Raw genomic sequence first — 9,360 nt, 5'->3', positions numbered from 1 at the left:
GACTAGGAGCAGCTGCTGGTCTCATTTTCTCCCATGCTCTCCCTTCTCCCAGCCCCAAACCAATGAAAAGTGCCAGTTGCTCCCTTGACTGGACATGTGAAGGGCCTTAAATCCGGGTAGAGGGCTAGCACCACCTGGAACCTCCCCCAAAGACCTACACCCTAAAGGTCTGGTCCCTAGGGTAGTATTGTTGGACCTCAGTGGGAGGTCTTTAGGGCACTGGGAGCACGCCTTCCCAAGGGATGTGGGGATCCTATTCTCTTCCTCTCTTTTTTGGCCTCTTGGCCATGAGGCATTTGTTACTCCATGGGCTCCCCACCAGAAGGTACTGCCTTTCCACAGGCCCAAAAGCATGGAGTCAACTGAGGATGGACTGACAATTCCAAAACTTTGAGACAAAATAACCCTTTTTCTCTTTAAAAATTGATTATTTAATTTTTTTAACTGTAGTGGAAAACCAACAGGATGTATGAGTTGCTCTACTTTAAAAAAGTTGGCTTATGAGAAGAGGACATTTCAGATGTTCTCTACCACTGAGGAAAATAATTTTAACCAGCCGGGATGCATCAGGGTAGTGAAGATTGTTGTCTTTCTCTGACTATCTGTTTGCAAGTAACTTGTTTCAAAGTGTCATACTTCGAAAACTAACAAAGCCAATTTCCTACTGTCAATAAGATTTAACACTAATACAGCTGATGGTAAGTTCCTTGAAATAATGGAAGTAGCATGAAAAAAGGAAAAATTTAAGAGCAGAGTTCAGTTTTACTACTAGTAATAATAATAGTATTTTACTTGAAGCTCAAGTTACCTTTTCATCTTCATATTTCCACTATATTGTTACTTTGTGAAGCAATCCATTTCCTAAAAGCATTGTAGCTAGGAACAGCTCTGGGCTGTTTAGTCAAAAGGAAATAGTGTCTCTTGTGTGCTTTAGATTTTTTAAAGAAGTATGTCTTTCCTTCCTCTTTTTCTCTTGCTGATGTTTAGAGTGTGGTTACAGTGGCCAGAACATACTATGAGGAGAAAAAACTCCTGAGATCCTAATTATCATAAAACACCTATGGTGACATTGAATTGATACTATTTATGAGAAGACACTAAATAAATGTTTATCTTGTTTGATACTCTGAGTTTTCTATAGTTTGCATTGAAACCTAATCCTAACAATGAAATATTTTTAAGAATATACCTCCCTCACTAGTGTGTGAGGATTACATGGTATGTTTTATATCTTCTTTTGTATCCATCTCAATCACTTTCCAGTAGTGAGCAGAGTGGATCATACATATCAATACAATATACAGCAAATACAAATACAATGTTTAACAAATAAAAATACAATATAATTACAATGTACAAGTAAAACACACACAGGATTATTGAATCTTTTTAAGCTACCTCTCAATATCATAGGGATCCAGTCTGAATCTGACTTCAGTTTTTATAAATCACTAACCACAAAGTTCTTCATTTCTCATTGTCCTCAACCGAAGAATCTAGTAGCTATTTCTCAGGATAAAAAATATATTTACAGGTCATAGCAATAATATTGTCAAGGAACACTATTATATTTTGTGTGGATAAGAAAAGAATTATTTTTATAACATAAAGTATTCAATCTTCACTTTATTAGAAATGCAACTCTCTCTCAAAAGGTCTAGGAAAACCTGCATGGCAATTGGTTGACTTTAAAATAATCATGAATTGATGTCAAGGATTAGAACAAAGGATCCTTTGAAATAGATTCCAGTTTGTGGATTATATGTTTCTGTGAAATGACGAGGGTAAACTGCATTGCAATAATAATCCTTGTTGTTTTGCTGGCAATTAATTAATACTTTTCAAGGAGTGACAAGTACTGTAATGACTATGTGACATAAAAAAGCTACATCAAAGGAGAGCAAAGCCATAGCAGCATTATTGCTAGCTTACTGTGACTCAAAGACAATGAAACAACCTTAAAAATAACTCATCAGTGATTAAAAGCTTAAATGTCATTTGGTTCACAGTAAAGGACAGTTATAATTTGTTCTACTCGCATCCATCAGTATACTTTGAACTATACTGATTCATTTATTTTTGTTACTGTATCTTATTTTAAAGGTTTGAGATAGTGTGCAAAGACCCAGAGAATACAGCATGATAAAAATAAGTGGAAAAAGTCTTCATAGAAAAAGTGAACCAAAGGAAAAATAACAGTTTAAGTAAGATGAATTCGCAATAGCATAGTTTAGTACTCCAAAGGGATACACAAACTGCTTTCTGGGAAACATTACAGAGAAAAATATTTACAGGTACATGAATTAAAGAATGTATGATAAGTGAATAAACAAGGTTCTATGGGCAACAATAATATATCTGATGCTGCAGGTTGCTGTAGGCAGATGCTTACAGCCTGGGCAATTTTTACTCTGCAGAGCAAAGTACTAAATGGTATAGTGAGAATTTCATAGAATCATTCCAAATTGCATCTTTAACTGTAGTTGACATTTGTATAATATTCCATCTCTTTTCATGTACATTCTAACAAAGAATTCCTATTTCTGCTTCCTTAACTTTACAAAATTGTCATTCATTTCATGTATCCGTTTGTCATGACATGATGCCGCATTGTTATTGCTGACATTTTAAACAGTTGTCTTTTACTCAGTTGAAAATAAGAAAGCCTTGAAATTGTTTTACAATTGTATATTTTTTCTAGTGTTTATCCATTCTGCATCTACATCAACATTTCGGACTCATATCTTTTTGTTCATTCTTGGAGTATTTCTTTTAATATGTTTAGAAGGATAATCAGCAGCCAAAGACATTCTTCACATTTTGTGTTTCTCTTAGTTTCTGACAAAATCTTTGTTTCTTTATTTTTGAAAAATAGTTTTTCTGGATGCAATAATAGGTTCAGATATTTTTGTTTCAAAACTTTAAATATTTCATTCTTCTTATTTATGTGGTTTCTGACAAGAAGTCTGCTATAAATTTGTTCTTGTTCCTTTATGAATAAGGTCCTTTTCAATCTCTTTGCCTTATTTCAAGATTTCACTTTGTCTTTGGTTTTCTGTGTTTTTCTTAAGTATGCCTCTCTGTAAGATTTTTGTGTTTACCTTCTTGGTAAGTGGTGATTTTATATATGTTTATATTCAAGCTATATATGTCTGTGGTTTGGTTTCAGTCATTGTATTTGAAGTGTTTCAACTCATTATTAATCTAAACTTTTTTCTTTGTGTTCTTTTTCTTCTCATTCTAATAGTCCAACTATGTATATGTGACACCTTTAAAATTTGTCTTCATTTAAACTACATTTAGACTCCTTAATAATAAGGTTTATTATTATTATTATTTTGTGTACATGCATTTCACTTTGGGTGTATTCTATTAATCTGTCTTCAGGCTCACGATTTCCTTCTTCATCTGTTGAAGCCAGAATGCTTGGGTCTTATTTACTGGTAAAGATGAATGATATTGTAGTGGGAGGATGCAGAATGTAAGCAAATTTATTTAAAAGATGTAAAGGCAAGGAAATGGAGTTCTGTCTAGACAGGAGAAGGTCCTGATCAGGATATCCATGAAGGCTCTTTGATATTAAACGTAATCATATTGTTAACTTTTTATTCTGCAAAATCTAATTTTAAATTAATTATGTCTTCTCTCACTGGCCTGGAATGGGCACTTCTCTTCAGTGAAAGGGTTTAAGTGTGGGAATAAATATGGATATGCATATAGATATAAAAATATAAACATGCATATAAATATAAAAAAGCAAATCAATTTCTTATGATTATTCTTGTGCTACTGCACTTTTCAACAGTGGTGGTAAGGATTGAATTCAAGGCCTTTGCACACTAATTATGCGCCCTGCAACTGAGCTACCCATCCCTCTCACTTTCCCTTTAAAATCTGAGGGCACTTTCCTAACAGAAAGCAAGAACAATCCTTGTTCTTTAGCCCAACCAATTAAGTTCTTAGACTAGAGCCCACAGAGACCTCATCAGGTGGTAAAGACAGGGCTTTTCCACCTTTGTGTTTGAGAGTTCTGAGGTCACCTCTCCATGTCAAGAAGACAACATTGCTCTCAGGAAAGCTGTCAGACTCTCTTGGAAACCTACTGAACTTTCCCTTCATAATAGGTTCCCTCTCCCACCTTTTGCTACAATTGGCATTTGTTTGAAACCCAGTTCTGTTTGTTCTAAGCCCAGGAGCAGTGCAGCATAGGCGCTGTCTTCTACATCTACCTGCAGTTAATGAGCGTGGCGACCCATCAGCCCTCTGGATGCTGTAAGAGGTTCCTCTTTAGATGCATTTATTAAACAGTTAACACCAATGTTTCATCAAAGGAGTCTCATCTGAAGAGAAGAATTTTTTTTAAATTATGGATTTTCTTGGACATAAAAGATATATTTTAAGACATGCATTCTAAAACGGATGTGACCTAATTTAAGAACATTTTTCAAGGCAGAAAATTAAGAAACAGGTTCTGAAATAATCTGGCCAACAGGGCAAGACCCGTTTAGTACCCTTTATTTATATGGTAATTTAAATCTTGTTCATTTCCTTCAAATAATTAGTTGATTTATATTAATGACAGTGATACAAACCAATTTCAATGAGTAAATCAAAGAAAAGAGAAACAGAAGTGAGTGTTGGATGAATTAGTCAGTAACAGTAGTGGAGCATTAAGTTCTGCTATCAGACTTAGAAACAAACCGGGTTGCAGATAACATATCTGCTTTTGTCCCAGGTTTTCAAAAAAAAAATATGAGCTTCTTTTATTTCTACTACTGCCCTATGTACTTTTATTACTAACATGTTTTAAATGGGGAAACTGAGGAAAATGTTGGCAAAATATCTTGCCTAGGGTGCCATACATAGTACACGAGAGAATTGGAATCTGAATTTTTCCTATGCAGTGAGTCCACAAATACATAAAATATTTCTCTTTGTCCTCAGTTCAAGAAACATCTGTAGTGGAGCTTTAGACAGAGTAATGTACTAGAAAAATGGAAAAGACAACTATCCCAGTTTTAAATAAACCAAACCAAACCAAAACAAAACAAAACAGCTCTTCCCATGGCAATTTATTATGTTACCCTCTTAAATTAGGGAAGCAGCATTAATGTATAATTTATAGGAATAGACACTATGCATTGGATGCTATAACCTTTCGCTGGGTTGGGTTTAAAGGTACTGAGAGAAATGTCAGTCAACATGTCTCAAATGCCATTTAGTTCATATCTTAAGCAAGATTATGGGAGTGTCTAAGTAGCTTATTTAGCAAACGCTTTAGGACATGTGATGCATATTATTGGTCAAAGAAAAAGTCCTATGCTTTGGAGAATGACATACTCATCTGGAGGAGCTCAGTCAAGGATGGCTTCATCTTTCCCGGGTAGCAGTAGGAGGGTAAGCTGTGGAACTGGAATTCATCAGCCTGGCTGTCTATAAAAGGAAGTTAGTGTCTTATAAATCATGTGATTTTAAAATCAATGAATAATATACTATTGCATTTAACATAGCATGCATGATATTTACTCCACATATTAAGGGTTACAGAGAAATTGGGGCAAATGCAAATTAGGATACATTAACTATAAATGGGTTGCCTCTGATTTTCCAAAACTCTAATTTTTAGAAGTTTAACTTAGACTGTATAATTTCATTATTTGAGAGAGTTGTTGGTGATGAGAGCATGGAGAGTTCAATTATTAAACAACTCATGCAAAAATACTTTTTCAGGAATAAAGAATTATTTTTAAAAAATAAGTTCTGTATACACACTTTTACTCTTTCCCCTCAGGGTTTTCTAGTTGTCCTTTATAGTCTTTTTATTCACTGTTTATTTTGAACTTAAAAAGAATGAGGGGAGGGGTACTTAGAGGATGCAGTTTCCTTGTGTAAAAGAAAAACATTTTGCTTCTAGGTGAAAAAAAATCTTTTAAGTATTTTTGCAGGTCACTCTGTCATTAGCTCTCTTTTCCAGTAGGGGGCAAGATGTAGCAACATGTGAACAAATTTTCTAGAGTTACTGAGAAAAAATATCATGCATATTTGTAGTTACTGTTTGAGTATCTAAGAAGATCTTGTTTTTCATTTTGCTACATGTGATCCTGGCTAATTCTAAGTACTCCAAAGAGAGAGTGTGATAATTTGCAAAGCGTTGGATTGTGACAGATGAACTACTACTGGGTTCACCTCCAGAGTGCTGTATTTAGGTCCTTCCACAGATTCCAAGAAAGCATTTTACTGCTGGTAAATAAGCAAATAGGAAAAATTGTTATACACTCCATACAGATGTGTTTTAGGGAAAGAAGGTGAAATCACTATAAACTGAGCAGAAGCCACAGATCAAACGCTTGCTGGGGCAGGGCAAGCTACTCCAGTCTGACTCTTTACACCTCGGGGTTTAGAGAAGGGGATGCAACAAGAATTTCACCTGCAAGGAGCCTGCATTGTAACTAGAAGAGCCATGCCAAAATTACTAACTAAATAATTCCAGTCACTAAACTCCTAGGGAAAAAATAAAATGGGCTTGAGGGAGAAGGATTATGTAGGCCCTCAGCCTCATTATCTGGGCAGTCAAGAAGGACTTTCTGGAGGGTAAGGACAAACCCCAAGTTGCAAATGAGCTCTTTCTCATAGCACCTTTTTAGGCCTATCAGCTGACATCGAGACAACTTTTCAAATAAAAATGCTGCACAGTGATTGTGTACTTCAAACAGGTCATAGACGATTTGGAATCAGAAAGCAAAGCAGTGTTTGAATTCCAGCCCTGATACTTACTAGCAGTCTGTTTATGCATATCTCTTGATCTAAAACCCTCTTTCCTGACCATAATGTAATTAGCACAGTTACAGAGAGCATAAATAATTTATAAAAGGAGCGAAGTAAAGTACCTGAAGCAGAGCATTAGTAGAGATCTATAATCCATAGCATAATCATTCACATCAGTGGTGGACAAATATTTCTGCAAATGGCCAAAAAGGAATTATATTTGGTTTTGTGAGGCATTAATCTTTGTCACCAGTATTCAGCTCTACTGCTGTAGTGTGAAGTAACCCTAGACAACATAGAAAGAAGTGAGCATTGTGGTGTTCCAGAAAAACTTCATTTATCAAACTGATGGACAGATCAGATTTGGGACACTAGCTTTAATCTCCATTCCAGATTATATGTATCATTATAGCTGTATTAATAAAAGTATTAGTAATTAATGTACATTACAAGTGAACTCTGACTTCAAGTGTAGCAATAATTGTGTAATAACAATTATTCAATGACCTGTTATATTGTGCCAGAAATATGTCTCTATGCTGTTGGAGAGGTAGGGACATTCTTAAACCACCCTGTCATTTTTTGTTATAAACTAAAGAGTTATAAGGCCTAAGGCTATCCTCCTGTCACAGCACAACTATTAAGGAGATAAAGTGGAGTCTCTAGGGAGAGAGATGGGTGGTTGATTTGTGAAGAAAGTAGGAGCCATGAGGCTCAGAGCTTCTCTACAACGTAACTTTCTGGGAACGTTTCTCAGTCCCGGGATCTTGGGCTGTTATTTTATTTTACCTGAAACACGGCTGTTCATTGGCTTAGCTCTTCCTTTTCTGTGAGCTGAATTACAGTTTTCAAAGCCTGGAGATATGCATCAGAATCCCAAGAAAAAGCTCAAATATTCTCACAGTGAAATTGTTCATTGTCCCGGCCTGCAGGTAAGTCCACGGAGACCCTAGAGAGGGAGTGGGGATGAACAGGGGACAAGAGACACAAAGGATGGAGACAAGATGAAGTCCAATCAAGTCTCGTTTATTCAAAGAATGAGTAAAATATATAGGGTATGGGGGAGGAGGAATTTGGGTTCTGAGACATCAACAGGTAACTTAGCAACAGTGGCAAGACCAAGGGTTATAGGTCAATTCAAATTTTCCAAGAGTGGGCTCATAAGCATAATCCCTGAATAATGGGCCAGGCTAAACAAGCTATGCAAGGTGCTGCTTAATTACCAAACTTCACTCCTAGAGGGAATTAAGGTGGTGCGGCCTGCAGATGTAAGGTGGCAGTCAAATACAGGGCTTCCCACAGTGCATCCATCACACTCTTCTCTTAGGCTTCTCCCTGCCAATAAGGAAATCAAGTCAAATCATAGTTGAAACTCATTTAGCTGACACTTTACAAGAAACACTGCAGAACTGTTTTGGGTCAGAAAGATCCATGATAGCATAAAGATGTCATTTATGGCATAAAATCAGTGCAACTTTCATAAGTACAAGTAGAAGGGATTAGGAATTAAGCATGGGTCCTTGCATTCTCTTGAGTTCATTTTATTTTCTTATCGTAAGTCAAGGCTTAATGGGTATCTCAGGATTTTTTTTTTTTTTTTTTCGGACATAAAAGAAACTGTTGGAGAGGCAAGATCACCTGGTAGATAATATTCTGCCAGTTTTCAGCCAAATCATACTGGAAAATCTAACCTTGCCTTTCTGTATTTTAGGTTTCTCATTTGTAAAATGAAGATTATACCACTGCTCATAAACGTGATAGAGATGTAGTCATGCCTTCTAGTTCAGAGTCAATGTGTGGACAAATCAAAGAATGTTAACTATCACAAGAGAGGTCATCGTGTTCATATCTGATAGAAACTTGCATTTCTGATACTCTCATGCTTATATTTGATACTTTGTAGTTTCTACTTTTTTTAGTTAAATCAGTAATCTAAGCTAAGTTTTTTTTTCTAATTGTCTTTGGTGAGAGGTCCTTATAGAAATTTGGAGAGCACTGGTGGATATTTCAACAGAGTGACCAAACTGTAAGCCCTGGAGCTCAACAGCAGCGACCTAAATCATAATTCTACTTCTGACTGTACCACCTTGGGCAGATGATTAAGGTGTTGATGCCTCAGTGTCCTCAGGGACACTATTAAGATAATGGCAATATATGCATTATTGACATTGTAATAGGATTGAAAGGAAATCTATGTAAAATATTTAACTTTTGGCACTAAGAACTCAACAAGTACTAGTCATTGACTATTTCAATGTAGGGTGGGGTGGCCAAGGAAGGAAATGAGACAATGAGAGAATCCACAGCAAAGAAAGGAGAATGTGGGTTCTTAAGAGCCCATGGAGTACCTCTTACCGTAAAGTATATAGGTCTGGACCTGTCTCCATCATAGTTTTAAATTATTAGAAAAAAAAACCCCACATGGTAAAATTGTGAATGGTAACTTTCCTATGAAACGTTTGTTTTTAAATATCCATTCATTCAATTGCTAAATTACTGTGTCCAAAAGAAAGTGAGCAAACACACTGGAAAAATTGCTGTCTGGAGCATATTAAAGTAAGTTTTATGACTCCATTGTTTTCAGCTATATAGATT

The sequence above is a fragment of the Cavia porcellus genome, unplaced genomic scaffold (genome assembly GCF_034190915.1).
Source record: "Cavia porcellus strain 051 isolate PalLab524CR breed Dunkin Hartley unplaced genomic scaffold, mCavPor4.1 scaffold_20, whole genome shotgun sequence".
NCBI lineage: Eukaryota > Metazoa > Chordata > Mammalia > Rodentia > Caviidae > Cavia > Cavia porcellus.
Note: the sequence above shows the minus strand (reverse complement) of the source record.